Source organism: Balaenoptera acutorostrata, chromosome X (assembly GCF_949987535.1).
Source record: "Balaenoptera acutorostrata chromosome X, mBalAcu1.1, whole genome shotgun sequence".
NCBI classification, from domain to species: Eukaryota; Metazoa; Chordata; class Mammalia; order Artiodactyla; family Balaenopteridae; genus Balaenoptera; species Balaenoptera acutorostrata.
In genome coordinates this window covers 46,453,570-46,477,730 of record NC_080085.1, presented here as the reverse complement: position 1 = coordinate 46,477,730, position 24,161 = coordinate 46,453,570, and the positions used below count along the sequence as shown (strand labels likewise).

Here is a 24,161-nt window from a genome sequence, read left to right as displayed (position 1 = left end):
AGATGTGTGTAAAGGGAAGATGATGTGAAAAGACATAGAAAGAAATCACCCATCTACAAACTAAGGAGAGAGACCTGGAATAGATACTTCCCTCACAGCCCACAGAGGGAACCAACCCTGCTAATATCTTGATTTTGGACTCCCAGCCTCCAGAATTGTTAGACAATAAATTTATGTTATTTAAGCCAACAGTTGTGGCACTTTGTTATGTCAGTCATAGCAAACTACTATACATAGGTACTATTATTAGTCTCATTTGACGGAGGAAGTAACAGAGGCACAGAGAGATTAAGTAACTTACTCAAGTCATAGAGCCAGGAGTGGAACTCAGGCAGTCTAACTCCAAAGTTTACCCTCTTAACTACTACCTTATACTGCCTTCCATGCACAAGTACATCTCAAATACCAGTTTCATATTTGTCACATAACAGGTGCTCAACACATGTCAGTGGCCTTCCAATTCAGAAATATAACTATTGCTAAGTTATATGCTATAGGACAGAGGTAGGTGGCCAGTTTGACCAGTAAACTATGAGTCTCTTGCACACAATGAGCAAATCTTAATTCACTGTGGAATCTCCAGAGTCTATGAAATAAGATGTATCACATATTAAGCGCTCAATAATTATTTGCTCTTCTTGTTCTTATCAAGAGAACGTAACTAACAAATTGAGACTACCACTATTACATTGGTGATATGTATGTTAAATGAACAAGTCCTCACTATTTTAGAGATGGCTAATTCAATAAGAGTTGGTTGGAGGATTCAAGAGAAGTTGTTTTGAAAAAAGAAAGAAAAAATTGGCTGCAAACTAAACAAATCTCCCCTAATTAAATGTAAAATGCTGCTAGAAGAGAACCCCAAGTAGAAGCTCTGAAAAAATGCTTTTATATAAAGTAGAACAATACCTGAAGTCTGCAGAAGCAATCAGTGCTCTATAAGGTTTAGGTCCTCTACAGTGAGCATGAAACTCCTCAGAAACCCACATATCCAATATCTTACTTGGTATTGCCATAAGACACCTCAAACTCAACAAATCCAAAACCAAACTCATTATCTTCCCTCCCTAAATATGGTTCTTTTACATTGTTCCTCAGTGAATGACTTCACTATCCAGTTGCTCAAGTTAGAATTCTAAGAATCATCTTGGACATTTCCCTCTCCCTCACCTCTAATATTAAATCCCTTACCAAATTCTGTTGATAGGACCTCCTAAGTTTCTCTAAAATCAGTATGATTCTCTGCATCTTCACTGCCTCTACCTAAGGTATAATCTAAGCTATGATCTAAATTATAATCATTTATTGCTGAACTCCTGCACCTCCTAACTTGTTTCCCCTAATTTACCACAGCCCCCTCTAATCTGATCTCCACACTACAGCCAAAGATACATTTCAAAATACATATCTGATTATGTTACTCCTCTGCTAAAAATATTTAGTGACTCTTTGGAGGAAAACAAAACTCTTTAGGATCTCTATGAACTCCTGTATAGTCTGGCCCCTTCCTGTATCTCCAGCCTCAACGTGTACTACTCTCACTCACTTTCCTCCAACCTCTCTGGCTTCTTGGGTTTTTGGACATATATAAAACCCTATATGTAAGACCCTAATGCTGCCAGGCCTTTGTCCATGATATTTCTTCTTCCTGTGTACTCCCTCTTGTCCTAGTTAGTGTTTACTCAACCTCAGGTAAGCTTTCTCTGATCTTCCTTGATACCTCAAATCTCTCTCCCATATCAAATAGTATGTGCCAAACAAATATGAACTTGTGTACAATGGTTTTCACAATGGTAGTGAAGGTATGTGTTGCCTATTTGAAGAGCATAACTAATAGCAAAAATTAGTACTTGATGATTTTCTGTCTTGGAGGCATACTCAAGGGTAGTAAGCCACATCCTGGCAATGATTTCATATGTAGAATGCCCATTAGAAACCAGAACATCCCCACTACAACTCTGGTGCTGTGGAAGAATTTATTATTGGGAGTGTTTTCCTGATAGAATCCATTAGAACTAAATGAGAGGCTAATTGCTCCAGGTTCTAACTAACTGGGGTTGTAGAATCCAGGATTCTTCCATGTCATCTTCAATTGTACCTTTAAAAGGCTGATGATATTCGGTGGACCCAAGAGTTAGAACAAAAGGTACTATGGAGGGGATTTCTGCCCCTCCCAGTTGCCTAGTAGACACTGCTTCTGGGGGGTTTACTGAACTTTCTGAACAGAGGGAATTATGCCTTTGAGATAAGAAAACAACATTGGAGTTAACAGATATTCTGACAGACAGAAAATTGAAATGCAGAAGTAAATTAGGATTGGTAATATGGAGAGAGATTAATGAGAAAGGGACAGTACACTGAAGAAGGATGGATGATGGGTAGGAGGTCCTAGCTTATAGGTCCCTGGCTGTAGCTGGGGTCACTTGCTGCAGACCAGGTGAGAGTAAAATCACTGCTAGCGATGTAATTGGCAGACTCCCAACAACCAGTTGGGTCTGAAATAGGACTACTGATCATCCATTGCAGCAGTTGTCCTAGTAAGAAGCAGAATCATCTGACTCACATCACATACCAATGGCAGAAAGGAAAACCTGTACCAGTGCCTGTATCTGTACAGAGAGGATCCAAAGGTAACCTGTTTCTAGGGGCAGGGATGAAGAACCTTGATGCTTTGGTTAAATTAATTTAGAACTCTGTAAGTATCTGAGGTACCAGATAGTGTCCAAACTCTCCTCTGCTAAAAACAGAAGTAGTGAGGTAATATACCTAGGCTAGAGTTCTGGGACCTGAACCCAGAGTTTGGGTTAGAGTGATGGAAAGCAAAGAGTCCTGCTCAGTAGAAGATATATTTTGGGGTCTGATGAAAACAATCCTTTTTCTGGTTCAAAACATGTTCTGTGATAAGAACTCATACGTAAGTTGGCTGTGTCCTACATACAGAGCTAGCAATAAACATACTGCCAATGCCTCATCTTAAAACTAATAATCTTTCCCTTTTATTACAAGCAGATCATCATTCTACCTAAGCAATATACTATGAAGATCAAAAAGACTCATAATGTTTTAGTAACATAATCAAACTGGAATGTAAAAGTTAATCTAACATACGTTTACTGATACACATAATTGCTATTTAGCCTCACTGTAATTAGGCATAAATAGTAAGGAAAGTTGAAAGGCCAAGGAAATTTTTAATTCTTTTAATTTAACCCTAGATAAATTGGGGGGGGGGCGGCTGTGGAAATCTCCTTTCCAGAAGCTCTCTATACAGGTTTGTAGAAATGCAAAAGGGTTTGTGAGGATTAGGTTAGGCTTTCACTTTAACAGAGTAAAGATGTGGGATTAGAGAATCTAGAGTCAGTTTAGGGAAGGGGATCTACATGGGGCCAGACCTCACAGTGGTCAAAGGAATCTGGTTTACTTCTTTTTGTTGAAATTCTCAGAATATTTTTAAATGAAATATCAGAAATGTCTGCAAAATTGTGGTATGTTTTAAATTATCACATTAAACAAAATGACATTTTTAATAAGCATGCATAATACAATGTTATTCACAAGATTTTTAAAAATTCTTATATATAAATATTAAAAATAGTGTATCACAGGAAGTGTGGTCCAATCATGGGCTCCACATTTGAATTTATATGATGAATCTTTCAATGCTACAATTTGGCAATAAAGGCAAATTTGAAATTTGATGTATTTAGGGAATGTGAAGCCTTGGTCAAGTGATTTTTTTAGGCTCTGCCTGTGTTAGGCTATTGAAGGAATCTAAAGCTGTTTGGAGACCTCTCTGAAGAATGAGTATCATCAAACACAAATGGTGAGTGGCCAGTTATTACAGCTTCTCCCACAGGAGGAATGGGTCTGCCAGGAGTTCTGTGCAGACAGACAGATGATTAATATTGAGTGGCTCTAAGCCCTAGGTATTAGCAACTGGGGAATGGGCCATTGCTAAAGCTACCAGACTCATTTTTTTTCTCAGACTAAAAATAACCTCCAAAAAATATGATCCTTAGCTATCATAAGGCTAGAATCCAGGGATATCCAGGTTTAAACCAATGCTAGAGATGCCCACTGACCTCCAGCCTCTCTCCAGTATCCTCTCCTTCTCCCATTTACATTGCTGTCTTCCCCATCCACCCAATTCAAAATGGGTGAATTAAAAAGCCTGAGACTGAGCATTGGGAAGCAGTAGAGGTTAAGCAGACACACGCACACTCTGGCATGTACTTGGCTATAAGACTAGGATATTAACTCTGAGGGTGCTTGCATGGATTAAATAAAGCCAGTATTGGGCTTATCACAGTGCTCCACCAATGTTAGATGATGGTGATGATGATGATGATGATTTATTCTCTCCAGTTGTGTTCTTCAGAGCCACCTTTGTCTTCAGCTACCTTTCTCATCAGTGGGCCTTCAGCTCCTACCCAGGGCAAAATGAGAACCTCAGTGATGTAGTGAGGAGTAAATGAGGTAATGACTATAAAGTGCTTAGCAGTGCAGTAGGTACTCAGAATATGGTGGTCATTATTATTAGCTGCTTCTGTAAAATGGAAAAAATTAATTAACTATAGAAAGCATTCTTTGTTCTGAAAATCAATAAAAAGTAGTTCCTATGGATCAGTCAACTGTTGATTTCTAATACCTGTAGAGCAATACGGGATAGCAGGATATATGTTCCCATTACCCTAATGAGCAAAACTCAGACCATTAGTTTTCCAAGTATGGTCCCCAGAATGGAAGCATCAGCATAACCTGGGAACTTGCTAGAAATGAAAATTCTTAGGTCTCACCCACAACCTACTAAATCAGAAACCCTGGGGGTAGGGCCCTGCAATCTGTTTTTAACAAGATGTCCAGGTGATTCTAATGCACACTCAAATGTGAGAACCATGATATACTGGAGTTTTAAATGCTGTCACAAAATCTTGATTCTGTGCAAGGCACTTTTTCACAAATACTGTGCGTTTCTGATACTCTAAAATGAGAACAATAATATTGGCTGGAATTGTCCAGACTAATTTTAAAGCAAATTCATAATGCAAAAATAATTCCACAACAAATGGCCTTTTTGGTCACCATGGAATAGTGCCTCCTGCTTCATTCCTACTGTGGTCATTAGATGAGACTTCCCTGTTCAAAACTTGTGCAGGTTTAAAACAGGTTCTTACTCGTATCTCTAGAACCTATTTCTGAGGATACTGAGGCTTGTCCCATGTTCTTTGGATCCAGATAAAATCAGGATAACTAAAAGGGGTGATATGGTATGTGATCTTGGCAAAGTTACTTAAGTTCTCTCTGGCTTAATTTCCTCATCTGTAAAATAGGGATAATGGCACTTATAGGATTGTTGCAGGAATTAAATGTCTTTCTACAGATAAAGTGTTTGGAAGAGTGACTACACACCATTCATATATGTTGTTATTATTATGATTATAGCGATGTAGACCAATTTCAGCCCTAAGCTCTTTAACCAATTATTATGAATGGGAAAAACCTACTCCACTTTACCCTACCCCCACTACTATGACCCCTTGCTATCTAGGCACATTCAGGACCTTTATAGAGGAGAGAAGTCAAAGATGAACACTTAGCAAAAAAAAAAAAAAAAAAAGCAGATGAGGATATTATTCAGTTAGCTTGTCAGTGAGGTAACAAATATTCATTGAGCATCTATTCTCTTCCAAGCAGTGGACTACATCTGAGAGTAAAATAGCAGAATAACTTTTTCAGGGTCACACACCAAGGCCCAGATACCTGGATTCTGCCTTCACAAAAAAAGAAGTCTAGGGACTTCCCTGGTGGTCCAGTGGTTAAGACTCTGAGCTCCCAATGCAGGGGACATGGGTTTGATCCCTGGTCAGAGAACTAAGGTCCTGCATGCTGTATGGCATGGCCAAAAAAAAAAAAAAAAAGAGGTCTAGTGGGAGAGACAGGTAAAGAAAACGTAATCACACAAATGCACAACATACCCAATTAAAAATTGTGGTTATTGCTACTAAGGAAAATTGTTCTGCCAAGTGTATAAGGGGGAAAAGGGACATTCAACCAGAATTCCTGTACTTTGGCTTGCAAAGCATTGTCCAGAGCAGGTGGCAAGTCCTGGTTGAGGAGATGAGGCTAGGGAAAACGTATGAAACATTTATGAAGGCTTTTCTTGTAGGTCACACTAAGAGGTTTTAGCTTTTATCTTGAGGGCAATAAGATACCTTTGAGAAATTTCTGATTTTGGAATAATCAATCCTAGCTGCAGTGCATGAGAGCAAAAGTAGAGATAGGGAGACTAATTAGGAGTTTATTTTGATAAGCTAGGTAAGAAATGATGTGAGTGGTTCCTATTACTAGTATTACATATACATGCTACTTGAGTATTCTTTCTTTAATCTGATGTGATTCAGGCAAGTGAGGGTTATGATAAGATGCTGATTTACAAACAATTCATCCGAGTTGTTTTATTCTAATTATAGAAATAGTACAAATTTGTTATAGAAAATTTAGAAAACAAAGTATAAAAAAGGAAACAAACTTCCCATAATCCTTCAACTACCTACAACTTTAATTTGACATCTAACTCAAATATTTTTTCCAATTATAAAAGTAAAACATGCTCGTTATAGAAAAATTTAAAAAACAAAATTGTCTTATAATTCTATGGCTATCCTTTTTTAATACTAAAATGTGTTTATTTCTGTGGTAAAAATGTGTGGCATGTATGTTGAACAAAAATGAAATGATAGTGTAAGTGCACTTTTATGTCCTATTTTTACATTTAACATTATTATATAAATATTTTCCATGGTCACTGAGAATATTTGAAAACCTTAAATTTGAATAACTCTGTAGTCATTTGCATGCACTATAATTTAGCTACCCAACATCTTGTGTTGTGAACATTCAGATTCTTTCCAACTTTTCATTGTTATATTTAAATCTAGGATGAGCTTCCTTTGTCCCCATCTCTTCTTTTCTGGTAATAGAGATATACTCATCCTTGCACTTGCTTGCCTGGTAAACAATATGGGGAAGTACGTTGGTCTCTGTGAGACAGCATCTCTAGCCTGGGAGTTCTGATCATTTTGCTGTAACCGACCAAGAAAACAGGTTGTTGAAAGTATGGAAACCATATTATACAGGGGATGGATTAAGCAATCAGGGATGTTTATGGGAGGGAAAAGAAGGTGAGACATTTGAGGGACCATGACATGGAAGAAGGAGTAGACTTCCTCTTTGTTTTTCCATGGGTCAGTCTCAGGATGCACAGGTAGAAATTTCAAAAAACATATTTCAGTTCAACATAATAATAGCAAAAATTTGTGTAGTGCTTAGTCTGTGCCAAGTTCTGTTCTAAGCATGTTATATGTATATGTATTAAATTACATAATCCTCTCAATATCCTATGAGATATGAACTATTATTATTCCTATCTTACAGATGAGGACACCAAGGCCCAGATACATTAAATAACTTGTTCAGGGTCACACAGCTAGCAAGTGGTGAAATCAGAATTTACACTGAGACATGTGGCTCTAAATTATTCCATTCCACCAACTTTTATTGAGTACTTGTTATATGACAAGTACTGTGCAAAGAGCTAAAAATATAAAGATGATTGAACTACTGATGATTGAACTCCTAACCTCAAGGAACTGACAGTCAAATGAATGAAACTGCCATATAAAAAGATAGGTGTACTATAATGTGGTGAGTCTTATGAAAGAATTATGTCAGCGTGCTATAAGGGCTAGAAGAGACCCCCTTAGCCCAAACTGGAGGTTCAAGGAAAACTTGCTGTAGAAGTGTGTTCAGAAACAGTATAAGGTTTCATCCAAGCTCAGTGGAAAACTTCCATGTTATATTAGCGATTCTGTCATGGTTATAGGAGGAGGAGGAGGCAGGATTGCTATACATTTATTTATTTGGAGGTTAGACTTTCCTTTAAACCAAAGTGTCTAATAAAGGAGCTCCTGAATTGGGAAGATAATTGGGTTCAATCATTGTTTGCTAAAGTTCAGTTATTTACATTTCACCTTCATGATTTAGACCATATCTGAGTATTAGCTGTACTGTTATTTACTTAGTATGCTTCCTTAAATAAACTGACTTATTTTACTAAAAAATTGCATCAACAATAGCACTACCATAAGTAGAAAGCCAGTCTAACTCCCCATAAATAGAAGGCAACCATTAAAATACATGATTACTATTAGAAAATAGTTAACTCTGTACTGTCTAAAATAATCCTTCATACCGCTAGGGATATGCTTAAGACATGTTGAAAAATGTTGAATGAAATGATCTCTTCAGGCCCTTCCTACAACAACATTCTGTGCTTGGGTGACTAACTCTTGCCTCTAGTGTATGCCTCCAGTGTTTTATTTTCATCATATTTGTGTATATATTTCCACCTGTTCTTCACATAGTCCTGATCATTTCAGCTATGTGTTTACACCATGTAAACAGGTGTAGTTGCCTATATCCCCATGGCATACTATAGATTCATTTCCCAGATCAAACCATTTATCTGACTTTATGAAGTGAATTACCACTGCTAATCTGCCTGCCTTACACTTTTAAATTCACTACTAGCCTGACCTGAAAAGGTAATGTCCTGTCATTGTGGCTTAATGGTAGGCTGCTACAACTATATTTGTGATATTGACTTGAGAGGAAAGAGCTACCACAATACAGGGCCATTTGGACAAACAAAGAGCAGAGGAAGGAAAGAATAAAGGTGCAATACCTCAATAGGTATGTTAGTGGAAAGGTTTTAAGAAAGCACCGAATACATACTCTCCATCTTCTTTCTTCTCTCCCTCTCACTTTCTCAGGGAAGTGATAAGACTACAATAGGCTGTACGGTGAAAGCCATTCTCCCACTGGTTTGGGGGACAGCGGTAGATGGACACAACCCATCTGTTAGGAAAGTGAGAGCTATTTGTGGTAATGCAAGGATGATAATCATGAGTCTGCTTTGCGGGGGAGGGCTGCAGGGCCCTGGTGCCTCTCTGAATCCAGCTTAATGATAAAGAAGTTCCTGTTCTATTTATACATTTCCTTAGACAATTTTGTATATTTATTTGTTTAATATGAAAGCAAGAATGCAAGTCTTTTTCTTGTATACTCAGTAGAATCCTTCTCTGACTCAGGAATATACATTTTTGGGACCAGGCCAAGGATGTTATTCCTTTCCTGCAGATGAGGCTGAGGATCCCAGTTTTTCTGATTTGGCTTGGTTGCTGATTATAAAGCCTCTTCCCTCCTCCAATTTATAGGTGTGGTAGCATCTAGGGTCTAAATAGTGTGAAAAGTCCACACACACATACAGACACACACACACCCCACACACATACACACCCCTAGTCAAGCTCTGCTCATAAAGTTAGCAGCCTGAGGTACAACTAAACTCGTGGATGGTAGCAGGCCTGCTAGAGCTTGCCTAGGATGGTGCTCTTCCAAGAGAATTTCAAAGCCTGGTCACCTGCTCCTGGCCCACTGGCCATTCCTAAGGTGAATTTAGTCATGCCTCTGAATGTCTCAAGCAAGCAGTTTAGTTATTAATTTTTATAAGTTATTCATATATACAAGTATGGGAGTTATGGGAAACATGGAGGCATGTTCCCAATATCTGTGTCCAGAAAGGGACTCAATCTAAAGCTAGTAGATTTAAGAGCTGCCATTGCCAAGAATAATAGTTATCCTATCTTGAGTGTTTTCTTTGTGTGAGGTACTGTGCTTTGTAGGCTATAATCTCATTGGGGGCAGATCCAGGTCTTGTGGGGCCTGAAGCTTATACAACTTTGGGGATTCTCTTTAAGAAAAACACAGTTTGATCACTCTCAGTGTCTTGGAAAGGGGCCATTCAAATGAGGGACCTTGAAGCTCAAACTTCATTAATTTCACTGTAAAGCCACCTCTGCATCTTTTTAAATCTTTTAACAATTCTGAGAAGTACTAGCAGCATACCTTTAAAAGAAATAGGTGAGGAAACTGACTTTTAGAGAAGTGAGATCACTTGCCCAAGGTTGTACAGTTTGTAAGCTAAGTCATTGTTATTCTCCTACAATCTCTTTCCAGGCTTTCTCTTCTCAGCTAACTGGATTTCCTTCTCTAAAATATCCTTATCCTTTGCTGGCAGAACTTAGCACTGTCTTCTGGCATGTGTGAGGAACTTAACACTTGTTCAACATTAGCAGAGGGGCAAAAGGTCTCCTTCTAGCTGAGCTCACAGGGGGAATATTCCCTCTGGGGAACTGCAGAAAAAGAAGAAAGCGGGTGAGGAGGGCAATATTTTTCCTATTAGATCTGAGCTATACACTACTTTCAGCTACACTTTTGTTGTTCCGTGAACAACAGTGACTTAAGAATGCAGGCTTTTCTGTTTATATACAACTTGACTTCCCCAGACCAACTCTACCCTGTTGGGCCCCTATCTCCCCTTGCTCTCCCCTCCCTTCCTCACTTCACCCTATTCTGCCCCACCTTCCTCTCAGCCCCAGCTCCCCAAGACTTCTCTTTTGTTGTTGTTCTACTGGGAGCAGGGAGGGTGGAGTCCTCTTACTGAGGCTTTTCTTCCCCTCCCTCTAGCCCTCAGACTGGGCTCCACCCTAGTAGTTTGTCAGCTGGCTTTCAAGAAAAGGAGGAGGAGAGGCAGGAGGATGAAGAGGAGGAAGAGGGAAAGGGAAAAACAGCGCTTCTTGGGCCTTGACACCTGCATATTTCTTAGCTGTTGTTCATTGGTTCCCTGCTTAATTTAACTCTTACATCCCTCATCTGACTCTGGTTATAAAGAGGAAAGCACAGGCTGCTACTTCAAACAGGCAGTCTCCTTAAGCCTTCGGGTTTGATGGAAGGAGTTAAAGGTATTGCAGGTCGCTGTTTGGTTTATTTCTTAAGGAAGCTAATACAAAGGAAAGTCTGTGTTGCTTCCTGGAAGGAGAGGGAAACTGATCTCAATTTCTACTTCTCCATACGTGTTCCCCCATACCCTTTCCTGTGACTTACGTGGCCACTTGCTGATTATTGATGTGTCAAGAGGCAAAGAATATAAAGGAAAAGTCCTGCCTTTGCAATTAGCTCTGATATATAAAACATATATATATATATTTATATATACTCAGTAAGTGTATATATGTATACACATATGGCTTAGAACAGTTTGGCACATAGTTAATGGTCAATAACTATTATTATTGTTAATAATAATACCTGGCACCCAGGTTACAGAGATGATAACATCTTGTGCCTAACATCAGGGACTTTATAGTCTAGTATGGGCAAGCAATTATATCAACAAATATGTGCCCTGAGGTAGAGAAGGGCACAGAGGAAGCGATGGTTAGTTCTGCCTGAAAGAATTAAGTAAGGAGGGGAGATGATCTTGAATTAGTCCTTTCAAGGAGGTAGACAGAGAGCTTAGGCCATCTGAGAAAGAGAAAGAAAAATGAGCCAAAGCATAGAGGATGGCAATAACCTGGCATTCTCAGGGATTTGTAATACAGGTAAGACCCAGGAAATCAGCAAAAGCTCTGCTGCCTGAGAGGTAGACAGGGTCCAGATCACAGCAGATTAAAGGATGAGTCCCACAGTGTTGTCTTGGATGTTGGGGTACATGGTGATGTCATTCAGGTGAACTACAGGAGGAATAACCGAGTTTGGGGTGGAATAAGAAAAGATGAGACGATTAAAGACATTCTGGCAGCAATATCAAGCGAGTGGGCATATATGTGTTGGGAAGTACTGGGCTGTGAACCTCAGTTTTCTATTTTTAAAAGGGGGCTTGGGAATTCCCCGGCGGCCAAAAAAACAAGGAGGAGCTTGGAGAGTATAATAGCACCTATTCTCCAGGGTTGTTATCAGGAATAAATGAGAAATGATGAATGTAAAACACTTGGCCTAGTGATTTGCCCATATTAGGTGCTGAATACACAGTAGCTATTATTATTTCTCCTGTCTCTCTGCCCCCTCCCTCTCTCTGCTTTGTTTCTTCTCTTTCTTTCCTCCCCTTTAAAAGAACTGTGGTAGCAAAGAGGCACTGAAAAAGGCCTGTGGTTACCTGTGACTTCCTGGCCTCCTATTAAATGGTTTAGAGAGGGACTTTCAATCAAGGGCAAAGAAATCCTGGAAATGTGGCTCATTTGTTATGGATTCAGCTCTGCAGGGATCTTCCACAATGCCTGGAAGAGAGGCCATCTCAGGGGTTTGAGGACTCTATTCTTAGAGGTCTGGTATTTGGGAGACTAAAAAGAACCTTTCTGTATTCACAGTTCCTTCAACTCCTCCTTCTTCCCCTCCCACCCTTTCACCCTCACCTTCTTCCCTTATCTCTTGCTAGAAAATGCCCCCAGTTCCATTCTCCTTTGCTCTTAGTCTCCTCCCTGAGAAGATACTGTGACTTCGTTGTCCTTGCTAGTGTCACACTATTACCATGGAGAGCTAGGACTGTAAATATTTTTCAGTTGCCAGCTTTCTTGCTTTTCCCCTTCCCTATTCCTCCCTTCCTATACAGCCCCCACTCCCATTCCCACATCCCTTTCACCCTCCCTCAGCTTAACACGCAAATGGATAGGTGACCAAACGGTGTGCTTACAAGCCTCTTTGAGAATAAGGAACTGAAATTGATTGAGTTGTACCTGCTGCTTCTGGAGACTGCCGCCAGGGGCAAGACCAGAGCTCTCCACCCTTGGCCCCGCCCCACCCCCTCCCTTCTCCCTCCTTGGTCTCAGCGCCCCCCTTCTCCACCTCCTTCCACTCTTCACTCTCCTCTAGTGGCCACCTGTCCCTTTTAAGGAACTCCACCCTCAGGATAGTCACACCTCTTCTCTGAGTCTAGCCGGGCAGGAGGCAAGTCATCCCACCCACTCGGGTTGCCCAGCTAGCAGTGTCGGTACTGACCCTCATGAACGTGAGGTCCCCAGTGGGGCAGCTAGGTGCACCCAAGAAACCTCACTCTAGAGTACCCGCACGAGTTCTTGACGTTTTTTGCTGAAACCCCTATCCTAGACTGGGGTGCCCCTATGTGTTTCCACCAATCGTAGGCATTTGCCCCTCCTTTCTTTTTAGGAAGGCTTTGGGGTGTGCAGCAGCAACAACGGCAGTAAAGGGATCCTCTTTTGGTCTATTCTCCTGGGTTCCTGTCTTGAAGGAGTCCTCCACCTCAACTTTGTATTCAAGTAGTGCTTTGGGGTTTGGGTTGGTTTTCTTAGCTCTTAGCCCCGACACTCTCCTCAAGGGTGTGTGGAGTTCAGAAGATGGGTGGAGAGTGGGTTTGGCCGGAACTGAATTGGTAGAGGTGAAAGGGGAACGGAGGATCCTCAACCTTGGCCACTTGGGCCCAGCGAACCCACTTTATTTTTAGCCAAGGAAAAGAGCTAAAAGAGCATTGCAGCAAGGGGAAGATTCTTTTTAGGAAGTCGGTTTTGCTGGCTCCCCAATTTGGGGTTGGATGCTTGAGAGCTTTGTTTCCCTTGTTTCGCGGGTGGCCCAGCTGGGTCTGAATCGACTCTGTCGGCTCTGGCCCTCCTCCTCATTTCCAGCCAGGAGAAAAAGAGGAGGTGGGGGGCCGAGAAAGAGAAGGCAAGAGCGAGCCGCCTGGCGCGCTGTCAGACAGGGGCGGGTGTGAGGGAAACAGCTGTCTTGCGATCAGGAGTATGAGCCTCTCAGAGGACCGCATGAGCTCCGGACACTTCAGGAGTCCCCAGCTAGTGACATGGGCGGTAAGTGACTCCGGAATTAGAACCCACCCATTCCCATCTCCTCCCTCTAGATTCTATCCCCCATCCCACCCCCACTCCTCACTTATATAGGTTTTAGAAGAGGGAGTGCGGCGGGGGCGGTGGGGAGAGAAGGGTACAAACATTATATGGAATCAAATGAAACTCAAGGGAAAATGACTTTGCTAAAGGGCTGAGCAAAGAGGGGTTTGGAATGGGAGGAGTACTTTGGGGAGCCTCGTAGGAGAAATGAAGAGGGGCACGAATGGATGGATTTGTTTAATTTAATCCGCCCTGGTTTGGCGCTTTCATTTTTCCTTCAGGGGTAAGGTTTGTCTTTGACTTAACCCCACACAGCCAAAGTTGCTACCAGAGAGAACGGGATTCGGAAGGCCAACGTTCCAAGGTAACCCCCCTAAATAGTAGCAGGTACCTAGATATGCTTCTAAAAGGAAGGAGAAGAGCAGGGGGTTAAGGTTTGAGCCGAGGCTATTGAACGGCGAGGCCCTGAGGGCAGCCGCCGGGGAGGAGCTGCTTTGGGCGTGCCGGCTCTTTAAGGAGGGGCTGGGCATGGTTGGAGGAGAAAGCATAGGCCCTGCCCTGGCTCTTTAAAACGTGGCTAAGGCGGTTGGTTTGTCTGTGTAGGTGGAAGATTGGGCCGAATTGCTGGGATTGCTGCAGAGTATCGATTCGCAATGGTCACTTAGAAGAGCTGCCTTTTTGTGGGCTTTTTATGTTTAACTCTAAGAATTTGGGGAAAAATAAATCACAAAATAAATAAAACTTATTCTTTGGAAAAATAAATACAAACAGATGGTCAAGGGAACGATCCTTTATTTCCTTTTGTTCTGTCTACATTGTAAAGAAAGCGTTTATTAAGCAGCAGTCTGATGGCACTCAATGTGATAATAACTAGGCAAAGAGAATAATCTCCAAATTTGGGTTTGAAGCTGATGGAGACTATGATGGTTGGGGTAACAGGCAGATCTGCTTTGAAATCCTAATGCCACCACTTACTAGCCGTGTGACCCTGGGCATTGCTTTTCTCCACTAGAGAATGTGGATTAATAATCTTAAAGATATTTGGGTAGATTAAATACCTTAGTGTATGTGACAGAGGCTGCCACTCCATATATAACTGAGTTTCACTTCCTTTTCCTACTCAGTTTGAGACTCCTTCTCTGGAACACCACTGATAGAATTAGTGTTTTGCTGTCCTTAAAACACCTTCCAGGGAGTGAAAGGAGACCTTGGAATATTGAATTAGCTTGCCCAAAGTCTGAAGCTAGAACATAGGTTTTGCTTGCTACTGATTTAACATTGTTCCCACTGGACTTTAGCACCTCTGAGAGAAAGGGCCACTAGCCTGCCTTTCCCCTCATTCTTTGGACAACTTAACTAGGATGATATAACCAACAGGACCTTTGGACAACAGAAACCAGTGACTGACAAATGACCTCATCCCATTCTTCAGATTTTTTGGGGGGACCCTTATATATGAAGGTTGTTAATTTTTGGTGACTGTTAGGAACACAGAGAATGGGCTGGGAACAGTGTCTTCAGGTTGGCTTGGAGGGCAGACAGGCAGAAAACATAGGAAGGGCAGAAATATAAACTCAAAAGTAAAAGTGATAGGTGAATCTAGTCCATCCTCAAGACCAGACTAGTTAATGGCTCTATTTTCAGAGCTCTGGGGAGCCATATGTACCTCTCATTAGGGCTTTCAGGATACATTGGAAAGAAAACTGGGGGAAAAAAACGTGAACTAGATTACCACCATCATTTCTTCAACTCCCCCCAACCCCCATCATCCTAGTATATGCACTTCTGAAATGGGGCCCTTGTTGGTTCAGTTAATTGAATTCCAATAACCAAGTCACCAAGCCTAGTCTAGTCATCTTTCATCTCTCCGGATTGTGTGTATCTGGTGGTGAGGGAGATCAACCTTTTCTCATTCTGGCAGGGGCATTATTATTATGTGACACATTTATATATTCACCCTTGCCTTGAGTCAGTTCTATTTTATTGTCTCACTTACACTGATGAATAATAAGATTGCCTTTGGATATATAATTCATTTAGCAAATATGTGTTGGCATACTGTGTCAGGCACTGATAAAATTGTTAAAAACTCATTTTCTATTCCTCCATCTTAAATGACTTCTTTTTGCCCACCCCCCATTTAAACCTCAATCTTCCTTCAAGTCCTATTTTAGTCCTTAGCCCCCACATAAATCTTTCCTTATCTCCTCAGCTATTCCTTAGAAATTGTACATCACTGTCTGTTCTGCTCAGTGGATACTTATAAATGAACTGCTTTGTAATGTACTTGTTTTTTATGATTTTTTCCTTAAAACAGTATTTATAATATTCCTCTCATTATTAATCCCAAATCAAATGCCATTTGTATGAAAATTTACCTGATCCTTGCATATAGAAATAAACTCTTTTGAGTTTCCGTATCACTTTACTCACATTATCTGGAACCTACACAACTCTCTTCCCTGTATTTTGGTCATTTCTGTACATATCTAAGCCCTTACCCCCTTTCTAGACAGAAAGGTGCTTGAGGATATTACTATGATTGTATCTTCAAAGTACTTACCCAATTAACTTTCCCATGTAAACACGGGGTACATATATTATAGAAGATCTTCTAAGATTTAGCTCCAAAATGTCATGTTTTTGTCAGTGAAGGAAAACTTGATTGGGATGATTGACCTAGATGATCATCTAGTACAGTTGTCATCTCATTACTAAGTAGAGTGTGAATGAATAACATTGTCATATCAGGTTCATTAGTTTATCCAAAGATGATGTGAAACCTTGTTTGATGTACTTTCTGATTCTCATATAATAATGTGTTCAATTCAGGTTGTATACCTGAAGTTGGGTTTTTGTTGTATTTATTGTCCCCAGCTCAGCTTTATCATCTAGCCTCAGTTTTCTCACATCTAAAATAATACAGTAATTTGTGATTATAAATAATGTAAGTAAAACATTGGACTCTGTACCTAACTTCTAATACATATTTCTTAAGTGGAGGGTCTCATCATTTTGTTACTTAGAGTAGTTTATTTTATTTAAAAGTTGTTTGTTTTTTGGAAAAAAGGAAGGTAATTCAGTGAGACAGGAAACTGGATTTAAAAGTCTGTAACCAGCTTGGCGCTTTGTATAAAAAATTAAAGATATTTGTGTACTTAGACAAACTAGATGTAATGTGGGCAAAGCAAACTCTGGAAGTATTAAACACTTTAAATTAAGGAGCTATAACCTAACTCTAGAGCCAAATCCAGGTATTTGATACCAATCCAGGTATCAAATCATTAGCATTTTGATATTTTGTTGTAACCTCAAACTCATCATTTCTAAAATAGAATCCATCATTACCCCTAGACTCTTCCCCCACCTCTCATTCAAGACTTCTCCTTTTCATTTACCTGGTCCCACAATTTACCATCATCATAATCTTGGTGAAGTTATTTAAACTCTGAACTTGAGTTTTCTCATCTTTGCACTGAGGATAATAGTAGAAACTACCTCATAGGGTTGCAGTAAGGAATAAATGTGCTAATTTTGTAAAGCACTTAGAAGAATGCATGATAGTGTAGTAAGAAATGGAGAAACATAGTTGTTGTGGTTCCCATATTCCATGCTCAAAATGCTGGCATCAACTCTCTTCCTCAGTTTCCCTGTCTACTTGGTTGCCAAGGGCTATGTTTTTTTTTTCCCTTTGTATCTAGCATCAGTTCCTTTCTTTTTATTCTAACTACCACCACTTTAATTTAGTCCAGAGATACAACCAATTAGCCTACAGACCAAATACAGCCTACGCATGTGTTTTGTTTCTCCTAAATTGATAAAACTTTCATTTAAAAATGAATTTTATATTAATAATGCATTATACATCCCTCAAAATTCGAAATATACAAAGTGATATACAATGAAGAGTCTCCCTCCTAGTCTTGTCCCCTAGTTGCCTCAGGCAACTAAAATTATCTGTTTATTGGAAATTCTTCCACAGACATTTTATGCATATCAAACAAATGAGTATTTTTTCTCCCCCTTTCCTTTTATACACGGATAGGAACACACTATGCATATTGTTCCACACCTTGCTTTGTCTACTTAAAAATATACTTTGAAGACCTTTCCATATCTGTATGTAAAGAAATATCTCATTCTCTTGTGTGACTGCATAGTTTCTCACTATATGGATGAGCCACAATTTATTTAAACAGTTTTCTATTGAATACCATTTAAGATATTTACAAACTTTTGCAGTGTTGTTTGTAATAACAATAAAAACTTTATAAGTATGTGTATTAATCTGCTAGGGCTGCCATAACAAAACACTATATAGACTGGGTGGCTTAAACAACAGAAATTTATTTTCTTACAGTTCTGGAGGCTGGAAGTCAAAGATCAAGGGTACCAGCATGATCAGGTTCTGGTGAGGGCCCTCTTCCTGGCTTTCAGATGGCTGCCTTCTCCCTGTGTGCTCATATGACCTCTTCTTTGTGCTACTGGAGAAAGAGAGTGAGCTCCCTGATGTATCTTCTTATAAGGACACTAATCCCATTGGAGGAGGACCCTACCCTTACGACCTCATTTAACTTTAATTACTTCCATAAAAGCCTTATCTCCAAATACAGTCACACTGGGGGTTGAGAGTTCAACATATGAATTTGGGGAGGGACACAATTCAGTCTGTAGCAGTATGTCAATTTGCCCAGACCCACACTTTTAAAATATGGTTGATTGCCAACATTTAAAAAAATCATACTTTGAAGGGTGTTGCCGACCTGCGCTTCAGAGGGGAAAGTTATTTCCACCTGGAGTATACCTAAATGTTAGATTGGCCTCTGATGGACAGAATTGTCAGTTTATTAATGAAGCATGGCTTGTTTTGAACAAGACAAGCTGGGTCGAGCATTTGAAGATGCTTTTGAAGTATTGAGGCAACATTCAACTGGTGATCTTCAGTACTCCTCAGATTACAAAAATTACCTGGCTTTCATCAACCACTGTTCTCACGTCAGAGGAAATTCCAACAGCTATGGTGTGCTGCCCACAGAGGAACAGGTCTACAATTGGAGAACAGTAATAAACAGTGCTGCGGACCTCTATATTAATATTTTTGAAGGAAATATTCATCAGTTTCTGCAGAACATCCCTGAAAACCAGCTGATGCAACCTACTCTTCTCCAGCAAAAGGGAGGAAAAGGCAGGAAGAAGCTCCGACTGTTTGAATACCTTCATGAATCCCTGTGTAATCCCGAGATGGATCTTGTAATCAATGGATAGATCAAACCAAAGGCATCTTTCAGTTTGTATCAAAAAACAAAGAAAAACTTGCCCAACTTTGGGGAAAAAGAAAAGGCAACCGGGAGACCATGACTTACCAGAAAATGGCCAGAGCACTGAAGAATTATGGAAGAACTGGAGAAGTCATCAAAATCCGGAGAAAGTTAACTTACCAATTCAGTGAGGTCATCCTCCAAAGACTGTCTCCATCTTATTTCTTGGAAGAAGAGATCTACTCCCAGTATGTTCAACCTGATCAAGGATTCCTCAGTTTAAATAACTGGAATGCATATTAGAATTACACATACGCCACTTACCATGATCTAAGTCACCCTGATTGCTAAATATACTCTTTTTTTTGTAACATCTTTATTGGAGTATAATTGCTTTACAATGGTGTGTTAGTTTCTGCTTTATAACAAAGTGAATCAGTTATACATATACATATGTTCCCATATCTCTTCCCTCTTGCATCTCCCTTCCTCCCACCCTCCCCATCCCACCCCTCCAGGTGGTCACAAAGCACAGAGCTGATCTCCCTGTGCTATGTGGTTGCTTCCCACTAGCTATCTATTTTACGTTTTGTAGTGTATATATGTCCATGCCACTCTCTAACTTTGTCCCAGCCTACCCTTCCCCCTCCCCATATCCTCAAGTCCATTCTCTAGTAGGTCTGTGTCTTTATTCCCGTCTTGTCACTAGGTTCTTCATGACCGTTTTTTTTTTCCTTAGATTCCATATATAAATATACTCTTATATATCAAAATTCTCTGGCATCAGAAATCCCTACAAGGTTTAGGATTTTTCTCTGAAAGCAAATACTGAAAAACAAAACAAAAAACCCAAACTTCATTATTGCTATCTTTTATGAAGTAGCATATAATCTATACTAACTTGGTGAAAAATTTTGCCAGTGAACAACTTTAAATGATCAAGTCCCACTTGAAAATATAGACTAAATGTCCTTCCTTTTAGTATTGTCTATGTAATACTTCCTTCTAGATTAATAATGCTAGTGGAGATGCTTTGATTTACATATTGATTTAAACATTATTTTCCTGTCATACACTCAGACAAAAAAAAAAATCTTTCTAACATGTATCCAACAGCTTTAGCAACAAAACAAAAAATGATTGCCTGTGATAGTGTTCCTGCTAAATTACATTCATGGCTTTAAAAATTTCAGTGACTAAAACTAGAACTACCATATGATCCAGCAATTCCACTCCTGGGTATACATCCAAAGAAAATGAAAACACTAATTTGAAAAGATATATGCACCCAATGTTCACAGCTGCATTTTTTTTTTTCCTTTGGCCACACTGCACAGCTTGCGGGATCTCAGTTCCCCAACCAGGGATTAAACCCAGGCCTCTGCAGTGAAAGCACAGAATCCTAACCACTAGACTACCAGGGAACTCCCATAGCATTATTTATAATAGCCAAGATATGGAAGCAACCTAAGTGTCCACCAACAGATGAATAGATAAAGAAGATGTGGTATATATACACAATGGAGTACTACGCAGCCATAAAAAAGAGTGAAATTTTGTCATTTGCAACAACATGGATGGACCTGGAGGGTATTATGCTTAGTGAAATAAGTCAGGGAGAGAAAGACAAATACTGTATGTTATCATTTATATGTGGAATCTAAAAATTGAAACAAATGAATATAACAAAATAGAAACAGACTTAAAGATATAGAGAACAAATTAGTTACCAGTGGGGAGAAGGAAGGAGAGAGGGGGCAAGATAGGGGTGGAGGATTAAAAGGTACAGACTACTATGTATAAAATAAATAAGATACACGGATGTAATGTACAGCACAGGGAATATAGCCAATATTTTATAATAGCTTTGAATAGAGTATAATCTAGAAAAATATTGAATCACTATGTAGTACACCTAAAACTAATATAATATTGTACATCTGAAACTAATATTGTAAATCAACTATATTTCTATAAAATAAATAAATAAAAAGTAAAAAGTAAAAATGTAAAAAAAATTAAAAATCATACTTTACTTAAAACTCTAGAATTCCAGCTTCTCTTAAATAATCAGAATATACCAACCTGTATTCCCTCTTGTCAACAATTGCCTGGAGTTGGTGAACTGCTTCCTCCTTTCCCTTTTAGACAGGACATGTATTCTCAGTTCACCATATTTCCTATCTGTCCTAGGTGATTTTAACCTGCCTGACCCCTCTAGGTATTGAGTTTGTGACACCTATGTAACCTCTTACCACGATACACATAAAGTATTCCAATAGCTTCTAGTTCTACCTTGGTTCTTTTGCCTTCTCTATTCTGTAGACCACTGCCTGAATATGTTCTCTAAAACACATTTAAAAAATTATGCCACTTTCCTTTGCTCCACAATCATTTACTGGGTGCCTACAAAGTTCCAGACATTATGCTAGAATCTTGGGTTAGAGTAGTGAACAATTTAGATGGGACCCTTGCCTTCACAGAGTGTATAGTCTACTCTTCATCTCATCTGGATTTCCTTTCTGTCTCTTCTTGACCAATCTTAGTTCCTCAAGGCTGACCTCACCACAGAGCAGTTCTTTGGAATTTTTTCTGACTATTCTACTTTCAGTTATCTCCTCTTGTAATTAGTGTTACAAGCTTCAAATCATAATTAAACAATTTAGCATCTATTACCTTGTAATATTTGGTTGTTATTGTTTTATGCATAGTTATGTCTCACTACATAGACTTGGGAGCTCAGATCTCTACAGGGCCCAATAAAATGACAGAAGCATGTCCTGTATAAAAGGGGCAGCCATTTATCAACTCCAGGTAACTTTTCTCTTGTGCCAATGTAGATTCCATGTTGTAAGAGCTCTCAACTTTTTCAGAAAAGCAAGAAATGGATTTTTAAAAAAATATATTTATTTTTTGGCTGTGTCGGGTTTTAGTTGTGGCATGCGGGATCTTTCGTTGCGGTGTGCAGGCTCTTCATTGCAGTGTGTGAGCTTCTCTCTAGTTGTGGCACACGGGCTCAGTAGTTGCAGCACGCAGGCTCCAGAGCGTGAGGGCTCAGTAGCTGTGGCATGCAGGCTCCCTAGTTGTGGTGCACGGACTCTAGAGCGTATGGGCTTAGTTGCCCGGAGGCATGTGGGGTCTTAGTTCCCTGACCAGGGATCTTACCCATGTCCCCTGCATTGGAAGGTAGATTCTTAACCACTGGGCTACCAGGGAGGTCCCAAGAAATGGAGTTTTTTTAAAAAGAAATCTGCTTTTAAAGGAGAATGTAAAAAAAAAAGAAAAGAATATATATATATTTAAAAATATATATATAATATATATATAACTGAATCAGTTTGCTGTACACCTGAAACTAACGCAACATTGTAAATCAACTATATTTCAAAAAAAATTAAAAATAAATAAATAAATACAGGGGTGAGGGAAAATAAAAGATTATCAGCTAATTTGATTTTATTTTTTAACATCGCAGTGAGAACCAGGCCAGCATCTGCAGTGGACTGCCAATTTTCTCTGTCTGACCTACACTGCAAAACTCTTGGAAGGTAGAGACCAGGTGGAAGCTTGGTACTATCTGCTCCCCCTCTCGTATATATATATATACAGTATCTACTACAGCGTTAGCTATTTAGTAAGTTATCTATAAAGACTTGGTTATCATAAGTAAGTTCCTCTTTAACTGTAATCTCCAATAATAATATAGCAGTTCTGTTTTCTCCTAATACCTAACATGTGCCTTTGAAGGCAATTATCAGGGCAGACTTCCTTTCCCTTACTTCCTTTTTTCCAAATGTAACTATCCAAATTCCTTGACCTAGCTCCATTTTTTTTTTATTTTTTAAAAATTTATCATTTATTTCTCTAGAGTTTCTTTCATTCTTTTCTGCAATTCTCTTCCATTTCATTTCCCTTGAAATACAAACACAAACAAGGTAGAATATCCTCAGAAAGGTCTTCACAATGATGAACAGAGACTTAACTTTTATTTATTTGAGGCTGATTATTCCAGCTCTGTTGTTTCTTTCTGTGCTGTCAATGATTTAGCTGTTTCATCTTCAATTAGAATAAGAATGTGTGATGTGAATCTATTCATTTTCTTATTTTAAAAACTAGTTCTGATAAATATGTACAATATACCTCCTCCAGCTTTTTGTAGCGAGATCCTCGAATCAATATGGAGCCTTGAAAATAACAGTAATGATTATTGTTATTGGTACCTTCATTTACATGACCTCTGTGGGTCCTATAAATTGAGATGGCCCAGGACTCTTATAGGACTTGGTGCTCTTGAGCCAGGTAGCTCAAGCAGTGAGTGGAGAGACCATTCAAAAGAGAAAGTCTCTGCCCTTAAGCACTGTACTAAGCATGGGCAAAGACCACTGTGTTGTACATTCTTTTTGGTTGCTGCAGTAGCACCATATTCAATTTGTTGGAGGAGACTGTTGCATGAAACAATAGTATAAAGTAATGAAGTGGATTGCATGAGATTTTACGTGATGGTGCAGAGCAGTGAGCTTGTACTGCTGTGGCTATTTGTCCTTTTTCTAAACCAATGCCTCAGTGCCAAGCTGGAGCTCTGTATTCCTAGAGGTTTTGTCTGATGATTAACATCACAGTTAGTGGGAATCTTTTAATATTCTTTTCAGATGTTCAATAGTAGAGCAGACTGCTAATGTATAAAAAATCTCCAGCATTATTATTTTCAACATCATCAAACTGTTTCAAAGTGCAGGATAGTAGCAATTACTTTAAGGGAGAAAAAGAATGTTGCTATCAGACATCATCCCTGGATTCAAATCCCAGTAATTTACCAGCTATGTGACCTTGGGATTACTTAATTTCTCTGAATCTGTGTTTCTTCATGTGCATAATCGAATCAACAGTAATACCTACCTCACAGAGATTCTGAAAATTAAATGTGTCCCTTTGGAAATGCCATAGGAATGAAATGATATCTGGGATTTGCCTAAAAGTAGCCATTGAAGTGGAGGAGTGAGTTGGGAGTGCAAATGAAACAAGATTTCCATGAGCTGAAAATCACTGAAACTGGGAATAGGTGGGAACAGGTACATGGGATTCATCTTTACTTTTGTGCGCATTTGTGATCATACAAAATAAAAAGTTGGGTTTTTTTTTCATTGCTGTA

At 39.4% G+C, this 24,161-nt stretch overlaps 1 protein-coding gene and 1 pseudogene across 2 annotated transcripts in view; both read left to right on the top strand.

The window, feature by feature from the left end:
* Positions 1-24,161, top strand: part of KLF8 (KLF transcription factor 8) — a 313,859-nt gene that overhangs the window by 231,945 nt on the left and 57,753 nt on the right. The gene's annotated exons all lie outside the window — the stretch shown is intronic.
* Positions 18,612-19,363, top strand: LOC103006429 (transcription factor Spi-C-like; annotated as a pseudogene).